Source organism: Haematobia irritans, chromosome 2, assembly GCF_050003625.1.
Source record: "Haematobia irritans isolate KBUSLIRL chromosome 2, ASM5000362v1, whole genome shotgun sequence".
NCBI classification, from domain to species: Eukaryota; Metazoa; Arthropoda; class Insecta; order Diptera; family Muscidae; genus Haematobia; species Haematobia irritans.
The window spans coordinates 235,244,486-235,259,265 of record NC_134398.1 but is presented as its reverse complement, the minus strand read 5'-3'; positions in this window follow the sequence as shown (position 1 = coordinate 235,259,265).

Here is a 14,780-nt window from a genome sequence, read left to right as displayed (position 1 = left end):
TTGCACTCAAAAATATTGTGTTTAAAAATTTGTGTTCCAAACATATAATGTTTATAGCCAAACATATGAAAAACAGTCTTTTTCATCCGTGTATGGGGGCTATACATAAAAGTGGACCGATATGGCCCATTTACAATACAATTCGACCTACATCAATAAAAACTGCTTGTGCCAAGTTTCAAGTCGATAACTTGTTTCGTTCGGAAGTTAGCGTGATTTCAACAGAAATCACGCTAACTTCCGAGTCAGATCGACTCAGAATTTCACCACGACCCATTAAATATATATATACTTTATGGGGTCTTAGAGCAATATTTCGATGTGTTACAAACGGAATGACAAAGTTAATATACCCCCATCCTATGGTGGAGAGTATAAAAACAGTAATTTGGAGTTTGATAAAACTTATTTTGATATGGAAAAAAGATTTTTCTTTCAAAGGAATATTTTATTGTCATATAAAACATCAAAGAAGTATAGTATATTAGATATTATTTATTATATATAAATATTTTCTGAATTGTAGATGTATCGAAGTTTTACGTTTGATCAACAAAGGATAATTCGTACTTCTTCAAAACTCGAGAATTACCAAGAGAAATTACAATGAACTTTGATAGACTGCTTCCGTATTAAAGGACAATCAATCTGGGCAAACACGAAAGTTATGATTTTGTGCCAAGTTTAAGGTCGATAGGTTGTTTCGTTGTTAGCGTGATTTTAACAAACTCACAGACGAAAATGTCATTAATTTTGAGCTAACAATATTTTTCATTGTTATGATGAATTATTTTCATAGGATCAACGACCTTTTATAATTAATACTACGTAAGAGTTCGTTGATTAATATAAAATTCGTTGTAATTAAGAAAACGATAAAACGAATTTTAATTACAATCAGTGTCTTAATTAAAGTGAACGTAAGTGTCTTGTTTATAGATAAATTAATTTTATACGTCTAGATAGCCCGATTTGAATGACACAAGGAGAATTATACACTGGTGGAAATTTAATTGAACATTTTCAAGGTCTGGAAATGTTGAAAAAGTGCAGTTGTTGGCCCAATTTTAATGATTTTTGTTACTCTGTGTGTGTCTGTCTACGACATGACAAAATAAAAATTGACACTCCTACACATGAGACCATTGATGACACTAAAGTTTTGATTTCACATACAAAATTGAGTTGGTTGTGGTAAATGCTCATATTGAATATTTGTGAAGATATGGGAAAAGTCGCGTGGTGGCGGCATATTTGCAAAGAGATTGAATTTATTATTAATTTGTTCGTTTGTGTAACAACTTTGGATTATGTAGCACCTGTGACTGCAATTCCTTGCGAAGGAGGCGAACAGCCAATAATCGAAATGTTGCCTGCCTGATGCGCCATAATCCCTCTTCAGAGATGAGTTCAAAAAAAAAAAACAAACTCCGCGAATATGCTATGCGATGCTTCACCACGAAAAACAAAACGACAAGAAAATAAGAAAAAATAGCAAAAACTGAAACGATGTAATAAAGTTCGCTTGTCAGTTTAGCAGCCATTTTGCGGTTCACAGTGGCATGTAAATACAGCGATGGCCATGCTTGCAGGCACAAAACACACGGCAACAAGGATAATAATAAAGTCCTTCCCATTCCTTGTGATTAAGCTCTCGTCTGTATCAGCTTCAGCTACAGCATTGGCTTCATATTCATATTTTTTACGAGTCATAAACATTTTTATAACACTCAATGAACTCTGAATCGTTTGTGGTGATGGTCGCACTGCCACCGGGTGGAAACATGGGGGGATGACACCCGATAAGGGAGGGTGGAGTAATGATGGTAGGGCATGGGGTGCTACTGGGCTTAACTTGGAAAATTGGGTGGCTATTTCCCACTATGTCTTCGCAAACGCATGGGTATGTGGCGGTTTACAATGATAAATCTCTTCCAATTTGTTTACTTCCAGCAATAGAGATAATAACCTCTATAAGGATTTCATATACAAATCGGGGAGAGTTGGTATTCAGTTGTGGGTTGGGTCAATGTTCCTATAGGTGGGTGGGTGGGTGGTAGTGTCTGTGTTACATTATTGCGGCTTATTGCATTATTTAGTGATGAACCTTGGGTGTTCTTTCATACTGTTTTTTTTTTTTACCATTTCAGCCTTTGTTTTAGTAGCTCTATTTCGGGGGTTTAGCTGTTATTTTTGGTTATTTTTTGTTTTTGTAATCATTTATATCTGTTGTTGTTGCTTTTTTCGACAAATCCACAGGAGAGACAGCTTGTGTAAGTGGTTTAAAGTGGCTTTGGCTCTGATTGAACCCATTAAACGCCCACTGTGTGTTTATAATAATTTCCCCAGTCACTGTGGTTCAAAAACGCAATGCCAGAATGCGTTCATTATTGAATTATTATCCAATTGGATTTATAGAAATTGAACAAATACGAGGGCGGTTCGGAAACTTCTTAGCCTATCAATGAAAGAGAATAGATAGTTTTTCAAAAATATTTTTATTTCTTTTTGTCTTGTTATTGTTGATTTTTTTTCCTTTAATCATTGTTGTTGTTTTGATCAGCTTAAAACCATGCATTGACTAAACTACAAGTGTAGCTTAACCAACAGAGGAAAAGAATGTTTGTCAAATTTATTTGGGCAAAGCCCAAATCATCAAAGAATCATCCTTTGCCACCGTCAAATCATCGATGATTGACGGTGGCAAAGGAAAAGAGATATGTTTGTCGGCTATCATGTAAACCCTTTTTTCGGAAGGTTCAAGTGTGGTTCACTTTTGGGTTTAGTGAACTGCCTGAATTTATTCTGATAATTGGTTGATTGTTTAGCTGCAAGTAGAGGATGCTGATGAGGAATGTGGCAATTCCGAAACGTGCGTCCATCCAACCATCTTGCAGTCTATAGGGCTTTGCCCAAATAAATTTGACAAACATTATTTTCCTCTGTTGGTTAAGCTACACTTGTAGTTTAGTCTATGCATGGTTTTAAGCTGAAATCAAAAACGACAACAATATTTATACCCTAAACCACATAGTGATCAGGGTATAATAAGTTTGATCGGCCAAAAAATATGCCTACCAGAAATATTGATTTTAGACCCCATAAATATATACCGATCGACTCAGAATCACCTCCTGAGTCGATCTAGCGCTTGGTGTCCGTCCGTCCGTCCGTCTGTCCATGTATTTGTTGTTCACAGGATTCCGGTCGCAATTCTTAACCGATTTTGATTAAATTTAGTACAGGGAGTTTTTTGGGCACAATGACGAACGCTATTGAATTTGGAAGAAATCGGATCAAATTTAGATATAGCTCCCATATATATGTATCGCCCGATTTCGACAAATGGGGTCACGTTGCGCGTTTTTTCAAATGGATCGTCACCAAATTTGGCAAAAGGTAATCTTTTCCATCGCCCTTCAAGTCTGCAAAATTTCATCCAAATTGGTTCAGATTTAGATATAGCACCTATATATATGTATAGCCCGATTTTTCCAAATTTGGCCATAGAACCCTTATTTATTAACCGATCTTACACAAATTTAGCTAAATGTAGTCTTCTATAGCACTAATTATATGTGCAAAAAATCATCGAAATCGGTTCAGATTTAGATATAGCACCCATATATATGTATAGCCCGATTTTTCCAAATTTGGCCATAGAACCCTTATTTATTAACCGATCTTACTAAAAGTTGGCTAGATCCAGTCCTCTATAGTACTTACTATATGTGCAAAATTTCATCGAAATCGGTTTAGATGTAGATATAGCTCCCATATATGTATCACCCGATTTTGAAAAATTCGCCCCTAATAACCTTATGTTTGACCATACAGGCCTCATTTCTTAACTGATCTTTCTCAAATCTTGCACAAGGTAACCTTTTGTGGTATTAATCAAACCCGCAAAATATTATGCAAATTGGTTCAGATTTAGATATAGCTTCCATATATACCCATTGCTCGATTTTCCCAAATTTGGCCATAGTACTCTTATTTATTAACCAATGTTACTCAAATTTCAACTTTTGATGTACTAGCCGATCGTACTTATACGTACTTGTAGCTCTTACATAAGAATATTGCTCGATTTTTACAAATTTGTATTTATTACTCACACTAATTTAACGATGTTCTCTTTTTTAATAATGGGCTCAATATTAGTGGTATACTAACTCCGTAGGCGCAATATCAACACAGCCAGTGTTGCTAGAAGTAGGGGAAATTCCCTATATGTAGGGTTTCTCTAATATTTAGCGTCGTAGAGACGTGGGTCCACAATGTAGGACATTTTCACTCAACACAATTTGTAATAATTTTTACATTTTGGTGGGTCTAGAGGAGGAAATTAGAAGCCGGCAAGGCTTGATCTTTAACAATGTGTGGTAAACTTTATTCCAGTAGAGAATTTTGTCAGCATTTTATTTCTATAGAACATTTTGTCAAAATTGTATTTCTATAGAAATTTTTTTCAAAATATTTCTATAAAAAATTTTCTCAAAATTTTATCTCTGTGGAATTTTTTCTCAAAATTTTATTTCTATAGAATTTATTGTCAAAATTTTATTTCTATAGAATTTATTGTCAAAATTTTTTTTCTATAAAAAAATTTCTCACAAAAATTTGTTTATAGAAACTTTTTCCAAAATTTTATTTTTATAGAGATTTAACAAAAAGGTTACTAATTTGGGTAGAATTGTACCAACTGTGGCACCCGTGGTGGTAATACAAATTTATATTCTATGTTATATACGTTGCATATTCATGTTTTAAGATAATAAAGTACTTAGAACCATTTTTGTTTTGTAAAATTTTTTAAATTTAACGAAAAATATAGTAGGGAAAATTGTTTGGGAATGTATGGGAAAGTAGGGAACTTGTTTTGTCCTTGTAGGGTAAACCAAACATTTTCCGTGGCAACATTGACTATGAGCTATAGTCAGATTGACACAAAGCACCCATCGACATGTACCCCTTAATTTTCTTAAATATGCAACTGCGGTTTATCTCCCAGACCTATATGTTACCCCACAAATGCTTATGATTACTAATTCTGTAATGGTGGTTTAGGGTATGATATAGTCGGCCCCGCCCGACTTTCTACTTTACTTACTTGTTATACCCTGCTCCACACTGTGGAACAGGGTATTATAAGTTAGTGCATATGTTTGCAACACCCAGAAGGAGACGAGATAGACACATGGTGTCTTTGGCAAAAATGCTCAGGGTGGGCTCTTGAGTCGATATAGCGATGTCCGTCTGTCTGTGGACACATTTTTGTAATCAAAGTCTAGGTCGCAGTTTTAGTCCAATCGACTTCAAATTTGGCACAAGTATGTGTTTTGGCTCAGAATAGATCCCTATTGATTTTGAAAGAAATCGGTTCAGATTTAGATATAGCTCCCATATATATATTTCGCCCGATATGGACTTATATGGCCCCAGAAGCCAGAGTTTTAACCTAATTTGCTTAAAATTTTGCACAAGAAGAACAATTAGTACTGTAGTCAAGTGTGCCAAATTTATATATCTTTCGCCCGATATGGACTAATACGGTCCCAGACGCCAGAGTTTTACCCCAATTTGGTTAAAATTTTGCACAGGGAGTGGAATTAGCATTGTAGCTATGCGTGCCAAATTTGGTTGAAATCGGTTCAGATTTAGATATAGCTCCCATATATAGCTTTCGGCCGATTTACACTCATTTGACCATAGAGGCCAATTTTTTGCTCCGATTTAGTTTAAATTTTGCACAGGGAGTAGAATTAGCATTGTAGCTATGCGTGTCAAATTTGGTTGAAATCAGTTCAGATTTAGATATAGCTCCCATATATATCTTTCGCCCGATTTACACTCATATGACCACAGAGGCCAATTTTTAACTCCGATTTAGTTGAAATTTTCTACATGGAGTAGAATAAGCATTGTTGCTATGCGTGCCAAATTTGGTTGAAATCGGTTCAGATTTAGATATAGCTCCCATATATATGTTTTTCTGATTTCGACAAAAATGGTCAAAATACCAACATTTTCCTTGTAAAATCGCCACTGCTTAGTCCAAAAGTTGTAAAAATGACTCTAATTTTCCTAAACTTCTAATACATGTATATCGAGCGATAAATCATAAATAAACTTTTTCGAAGTTTCCTTAAAATTGCTTCAGATTTAAACGTTTCCCATATTTTTTTACTAAAATTGTGTTCCACCCTAGTGCATTAGCCGATCGTTGTGGATCCTCTTTGGTAGATCGTCTTAAAACACAAAGGGAACACCAGATGTCGATTTTTAATCCAATTGCGTTGTATAACCCCTTCAAATTTGACCGACTGCAAACAAACATTTTAAATTGATATATTCTTCTTGCGATTGAATGATTTATATTTGCATGTTTAATGGTAGATAAAATGCAAAATATGCCAACATCCATTTAAAACCACTGTCCATCGATTGTTAGAAAGCTGTATTAATAAGAAAATGAGCCAGTCCTTGAGCCTGATATACCACCTTTACTACCTATCATTGAATTTATGTGAGAGTGGATGAATGACGGCAAAGTCCTTTAAGGATTTGCTTTATTACAGTTTAATTAAAATTTCGTGTAGCATAGAATTTTTTCCTACGAAGGGGAATGATTCAATTACGCAGTTAATCGTAAAAAATCCTTGCACTGATTTGTTGTGTGTCGCTATGACCAAATATGTTCGGGTCATAAACATTGGTGCTGGCAGGACAACTAACTGCCCCTTAAGAGTATTCTCTGTGCAAACAAACAAGAAAAAAGAACACTCACACACAAAGCCATTGTTGGTACAGTGGTCCTTGGACACCACCCTGATCACTGAATAAATGAATAACTGAATGAATAAAAATAGTCTCAGGTGTACTCGTTGGCGAGTTGATCCATTTATGGCTTTTTGTACATATTTCGTTTCGTTACACATCCTTCGGTTAGCTACAGATGTGTGCGTTTGTATGCTGAACGTTTTTATGGCTTTTTCCCAGCAAAAGAGGATACCTCCTCACATACAGGACATGACCACAAATGGACAGTGGAAGTGTATTAATTTGCTTGAGTTGCAAAGGATTTATGGCCCCAACAGCCGCTTCAGTTCAATGTATTGAAGCCTTGATATTTCTTGTGTTCTCCGCTTTTTTTTACAATTTGTTGTTCTGGTGAAAAAAGGATACACTCGTTACACTTAAGCCCCTGCATCTACTGCACGTTCAGGCGGCACTTCAATGGGGGCTAATTTTCTTAGCAAAATGAGGATAATCACGAAAAGAGCACACGTTGACGGAGCAAAAGGATAATGGCATTCTTTTAATTTAGTTTACGATGATGCACATCCAGATTGACTTGGATCATAAAATGATTAATCTAATTAGGGAAAAACAACACGATTGCCACGAAACTAATACAGGCACGGCTGTCATTCTCAGTGGCAGCGAGGTGCGGTATAAAATGGCAAATTACACTAGAGGATGGTTGCAGCACGCACTGATGGATTTGCTTTATTCTATTGCTATGCCTCCAGCGAATGCTTATTCCTAAGATGCGACGCTGAAGCTGTAAATATTAATTTGGTTCACGTAAAGGCGGAAACTGAAAACAAATGAAATACATCTTCAAATTCCTTATAGTTTACCAGGATACCTTCTGCGATTCATTCATAGATTCATAGCAATCTTTGTATGAGTGCGTGAACTTGTGTCAGTGGTTGCTAACAAAACTAAGAAAAGCAATCAGTGTAAGTGTGTGTGTGTATGTGTGGCAGCCTGTCTGCCTCTTGTTGTTGAATTGTTTTCGTTTCCTATTTAAGGATAATTGGAGGATTATGATGGGGATTACGCAAAGTAAATTGAAACCTTAATTTTTGTAATTTATTTTGTGCAAATAACAAAAGTGAATCCTTCAACACACGCACAGGCACATACATACATAAACTCAGACTCTCTCTCTCTCTCACACATAACCTTAAAACATATACAGTTATATTCAATTATATTAAGAACTATCCCTGGCCACCGTTTCAGAAAGGTGCGATTTTTGTCACTTCACCAATCTTCAACACATCCTACCTAGAATTGGCCCATTAGGGCGAAATGAAGCGCTTGTTTACATGTCTTGTTTATTTATGCAAATTTAATTCATTTAACAAAATTAACTTTTTGACAAATGTCACACCACACCATCCCATCCCATTGCCGTGTCAGTGTGTGTTTGTATTTGCCAGAGTCAAAGCGCCCATTGTTACCACAAACAGATTGTAATTCTCGCTTGTTTATTTATGCAAATTATTTGGTGATGGAAGCGACAGCTAGCTAAGCCCTTTCGAAATATAAATCTCCTTATTTTTAGGGGTAATATTTAGACAGATTTGACAAAGTTAATTGTTGATGTCTTTACGGCACATGTGAAATTTAAGGGAGGACGATGACGAAGGAAAGGATGTTCGTCATATCATATGGCAAATAAAAAAAAAACGATCACCATTTTTGAGAAGACAATGAAATGAACTAAGCGAAACGGAAATACCAGCAAAATATTGCTAGATATATTTCTCAATGGCAATTGTCCATTTAGACGAAGCAATTTCCCACTTCGATCTTCATGGAAATGGAGTAATGTCTAGAATTTATCCATTGGCGTAGATATGGGGATGTCCCCTAGAAAAATTTTAGCCCCCCACCAGATTATTTATCGGTAAAAATGTTTGAATTCAAGCATCACTATCATGTATATAACTTTATATATGCGAAATCCTTTATTTATATTATTTATACCGTACAAAATCTTAAAAAAAGATTGAAATCTAAGATACGAGTTTGTGAGTCGAAATAAGATCCAGATATGTAAATGTATTAAATATTATCCATCACAATTTCCATTTATATAGCTTAAAGTTCGTCAGGCGGAGATGATCAAAAAATAAAATTGATATAATGTTTTCATTTGAATATGTTCACTTCAGACTCAAAAACTTATTAAACATTTAGAAAAATCGGGTGATAATAGCAATCTATAGATCAGAAAAAATGATATATCTGTTAAAAATATATAAAAAAAATGGCGGACTTAATATGTGCAGACCTTAAGTTTAGCAGTATCGGACGAAGATAGTAAGTTGTTCATGGTTACTTTTCCTTAAATGTAAAAAAAAACTAAAAAAAAAAACATTTTTCTCCAAAAAACATCTATTCAATTGTTTGTGATATGAACCTAATATGACACCGATGAATGAAAAAATATAGAATGCTGGTTGAAGCAAAAAAAAGAACAATTTTTAATAAAAATATTGCCGCTGGTATTTTTATAAAAAATAGTGTTTTTCTTTATGTTATACATCGTTTTTATTCCGTTCTTTTCGACACATATATTTGTATAAATATATTTTTTCCATTAAAAAAATCTAAAATTAACGTATCTTGCAAAACCTTTTCTTTTATTTTTTTACTTTTTTATTGATTTTCTATTTTGTTTGTGAAATTTGATTGTCTAAAACTTAAATTTTTGCTTCAAATAGCCTAATTGCGTACTTTCTAAAATTGTCCAAAAGGACTGCATCGGAAGTGGAAAAAATCGATGGGGGATTAAGACAATTCTCGAAACGACCCCCAAAAATCTATGAACAATTCCAAAGGAAATTTAACTTTATTTGACTTTGATTGTTGTTAAAAATTATTCGGTATGAGAACCTACACGCAAAAAAATAATTCTTTCCTCCCAAACGAAATTTTAGACAAGCAAAGTTCGTTTCTCATTTGCTTTTCGCTGTAATGAAGTGTATTTGGAAGAAAAGTATATACTTTTTGTGGTAAACGTTTATTCTTTTCCAGGATGTAAAAACAATTTCATAAAGACAAACCCAAAAAAAAAAAAACATTGTTTTCTTGCTAATTGCATTTTTCCTAACATCTTTCTCACATCCACGAGGTTTTTTAGTTCTTATCACCTTTTCCTGTAATACCAACAATGTAGGAGAAATTATACGATTTTATAAATTTTTAAAATTTTTTTTACCTTTCGCCTGGACGGAGAATCGAACCGCGGACCATGCACTTTGTAAGCCAACACACTAACCACTGAGCTATGTATCTGTTATGGTCATCAATAGATAAATATCCATATAAGTTATATTTATATAGCATAGCTTGCGGCGCCCACGAACCGAATAAACAAAGTTTATTTAACAGAAACAAACATTTAGTTTGGCACCGTGGAGCAGTGGTAGCTACGTCCGACTTGCATGCCAAGGGTCGTGGGTTCGATCCCTGCTTCGACCAAAGTTTTTTTTTTTTTTTTTTTTTTTTATTACATATATTCCAGATATGTTCGGAAGATTCTGAAAAAATGTCAACATTACATTGTACTATATTAAATTTTGAACTGTAAAATGTGTCTTAATAAAGACCTAAAGTCATAAAAGAACAGTGTTTGATATAAACGAAATGGACTGTGTTGAAAAACGTTTTCGGTACACGTTTTCCAAACGTTTTTTTTTTCTTTGCGTGTATTCTCAATTTTATATTTTCTTCCTTTTACTAAAGACATGAACTCAAAACAAGAAAATGGTTTTACACGAACGAGGTACGTAATTTTACCAAATGTGAATTTCACACAAAATTTTCTAAAATGATAAAATTTTATTTAAACTGTGTCCGTCTTAAACTAACTTACTTATATATAAAAATTGTTCTTCAACTCGACTTGAAGCATTAACTCATTTGTATGAAGTTGTAATACAGTTTAGTTAAATTTTTCTTTTCTTTGGTGATGGTTCTACTTGTTTGAGAGTAACCACCAGAAAATTAAATCTAATATATTCCCTGGAATGGATTTTTTTTAGGCTTTCTCTTTCACAGAAAAGAAATTATAAAGCATTCAGTTGATTGGATAGGAGATAAACGTGGCAACGCTTAGCATGCATTTTATGCTAATTGCACAATCTCGAAAATAGGGAGTAAAGGTCGCAAATCATTTTTTTCTTTTAAATATACATATGGACTTTTGTTATTAATTTTGCTTTTTCAAAATTTCATCAATTGAAAATAAACAAATTATTGATCATTTATAATGAGTCTACTAAAATTAACTAAAAGCAATTTTACTGTTCAAATTGGCTCGTACAACATTCACGAGAAGGGTAAACAGTTTGCAAATAATTACACTTTTTACCATTTAATTGTGTTATCCTAAATCAAGAACACAATAGTCAATCACTCAGTCAATGTATTGTTGGTTGGTAAACGTTTTAATTACGCCATACAAAAATTAAAAATGTGTAGAATTCAAATCTAATCAGATTTTTTTTTATATAAAAATTAACCATTAACTAGTACTCGCTAAAGTGTACTCATCAATGAAACCAGAAACTAAAATGACAATGTTTCATGTAATCGAGAAAAATAATTCCAATCACAGACCGAGGCATGATTTCGAAATTACGCATTATATCTGAAATCGGAAAACACAAAAATATTAAGTTTAGGTCCAATATTACATTGTTTACTTTGTACATAATGCCTTTTTATAGAATAGTTTTAAATGCTCTCACGAGCACATCCCAGCAAAAAAAGGTACAACTTTAAAAGCCCTTCCAAAAATGTTCTCCCAATGATGTTCTTTGAATTGATTTTTTATAACTCGATTTTTTTTTTTCAAAAATATGCAACAAGTGAAAACTTCATTGTTAATGTATTAAATGCTTAAATAGTAATAAACATTTACTGCAGTGATTATTTATGACCACATTTAATTTCATGTTATTCGACAAAGTAATCACTGCAAATTGCTGTCAAAATGCAATGCCACTTTATCAAAATGCAATCTGGCAACATCGACGTCATTTCTACTGATTCTGGACAGAACAAGAACATTTTGACATTTCCGCACGCAAAAAAAGTGAACCCACCATGTTACAAATAAGTTAATACTTTTTGTCGAATTTAAGAAGATTTAGTAATAATATTTTTTTCTGTTGTTTAAGAAAATTTCATATGTTGAGGGAAAAAATTCTTAAAATAGTAAAATGTTGAAAGGACAATTTCATTGGAATGTGGAAAATTTCGTAAAAAGACAGTAAAAAGACAGTAAAAATAACAACTAATATTTGTTTGCAATAAAAATAAATTAAATTTAGCGTTAGTGATTTTTTTCGGTGCAGTGCAACGCTATTCTCATACACACAAAAAAATAAAAATAAATAAATATTAACAACTTTATTTGTATGTAAAATCGGCTGATGCTCAACAAATTTGTCTATTGAATATGAGACATTTGTTGTTGAAATGTGTTTGTAGATGCTTGACAGAGGAAATAATAGAAATATTCTGAATTTTCAACAAATTGTTTTGTTGCGAAAATAGGTGACTGCTTTCGATATGAAAACAAAAATAAGAATACAAGACTGGTTACGCGCACATCGCTGAGAATATGTTATTGGTTTTCCAACAAAAGTTATTGGTTCTCAAACTTATTTTTATCTGTGTAAAAATGTTGCATCGATTACTAAAAGTAAACAGGCCTAATGATGCATTATTGTTGAAATATGTAAAACTAGTGACATTTCGGAGAATATCAATAACTATAAAACCAACAGAACATTAGTTTTTCTAAATTTGAAAGTAAATTCAATTAACCAGGAAAGAGCCAAAGACTCCTCAAAATGCAATGTCTACCCGTTTAGTGATCACAAAGTATAGATACAAATATTTCTGAAAGTACAGCGAAAAAAAAAGCAATATCAAAGATAAAATCCTTTCCCAATGATGCCACAAATCAAGATCGTATATAAAAGTCCAGGGGAAGGAAAAATAGTCTTGTGTGCTTTCCCCACAAATCTCAGCTCGAGGGCGGCAATTTCTGCATGGCTGCTTTTTTGTTTCTTCTTAATAATCATGCGGTGAGATTCAAACTTGGCTAAAATTGCCAGCTTTTCTCTTCCGAAGCCAAAGTCATAGTCAGAATTTCATTCACACACACTCTCCATCGCCGCCTTGGTATTGACCAGCATGGTATTGGTACCCGTTTTCTCATTTGTATGGCCAAAATATGTATGGACGCCGTTTAGTGGTTGTTGGCGGCCGTTTGGCCATTCATTGATTTAAGCCAGTTGTCGATAAGCGACGTATTAAAAATCCATAAATCAGTGCGATAAACATGATTTGCTGCATGTTTTATGGCTCATTGTTTGAGCATGTTGCACAGTACAATGTGGTCGGGATAGAAGAATTGGCCTAGAGGCGGATGTCAGTATCCCACATCATCGCTTTGGGATTCTTTGGAGAGGGTGTACTTGAATTGTAAGGCTTTCTCTAGTAGTGTGAACAATACCCAACCATTAGGGCCTTGGGGCCTAGTTCAAAAAGATTGGTAAACAAATCTTTAAATTGTATAATTAAAGAAATATATGAAATGAAAAATGTGAAAATAGGCAACATTAAAAAGTTGGTGAATAATTTGCCAAAGACGATTTTATAAATTACAGGTGTGCATCAGTTGATGATCTTTTAATTACTTTGATAACATTTTAAAAGGGTTAGCAAATAAGCGTTCCATATACATCTGATCATCTCAGATTATAAAACTGCTGTTCGATTATTTGTTCCGTTGAAGGAATCGTCAAAAACTTATAATGTTATACAACGTGTTGTAAAATATTGAAGAAATTTTGCAAATTTACTAAAGACAATTCGAATTTTGATAAATTAAAATTCTCACTTCCTAAACCAAGTAAAAAATTTTTGGACAAAAGATAAAAACTTTCTTATATATGAAAGGATTGTTATATAAGAAAGGATGTTGCTGAAACTGGCTTGTTTTCATGGTTATTTTTTTTTTTTTTTAGTCAATTAATTTAGAAATATAAAATGTTTTGCAATCAAATCCTTGCATCATTTCCATCCAAAATTTCAAAAGGTTTGATAAAAATATGATCGTCTTTATATATATTTTTGTTCTTTTAATTTAGTGTTTTGGTGAAAAAATCAAACATAGTACTCACCTTTAATTAAAGAAACATTATAATTTCCATTTTTTAATTGGAATTATTTGTTCGTGAATAGTTTTGCTATCCAATTTGTAGTTTATATAACCTACCTCTAAAACCTGGTTGCTTCCCAAAAAATACTTTAAAAAAGGTTAATATGTTTTTTAATGAAAATGTTTAATATATTTTCACTTGAATTTTAAAGAAAAGCTGAAAAATCATCATCAATTTTAATGTCCCATAGGCACTAAATAATATAAATATAATTAAGAATAAGCGTTATGTTGTAAGATATTACGTTAGGTTAGGTTAGGTGGCATCCCAATGTATCAGGCTCACTTAAACTATTCAGTCCTTTGTGATACCACATTGGTGAAATTCTCTCTTATCACTGAGTGCTGCCCGATTCCATGTTAAGCTCAATGACAAGGGACCTCCTTTTTATAACCGAGTCCGAACGGCGTTCCACATTGCAGTGAAACCACTTGGAGAAGCTTCAGAACCCTCAGAAATGTCACCAGCATTACTGAGGTGGGATAATCCACCGCTGAAAAACTTTTTGGTGTTCGGTCGAAGCAGGAATCGTACCCACGACCTTGGGTATGCAAGGCGGGCATGCTAACCATTGCACCACGGTGGCTCCCGTTGTAAGACATTAAGTAATAATTAGTATCCTATTAACCAGTGTTTATTCTGTTTAGTGGTACCGCCAAATATAGGTTTGTTATCATCGTGTTCAGCTTTCTCTTTTCCTGATTGACTGTCAGCAACGTAACGTATATACCCACACCA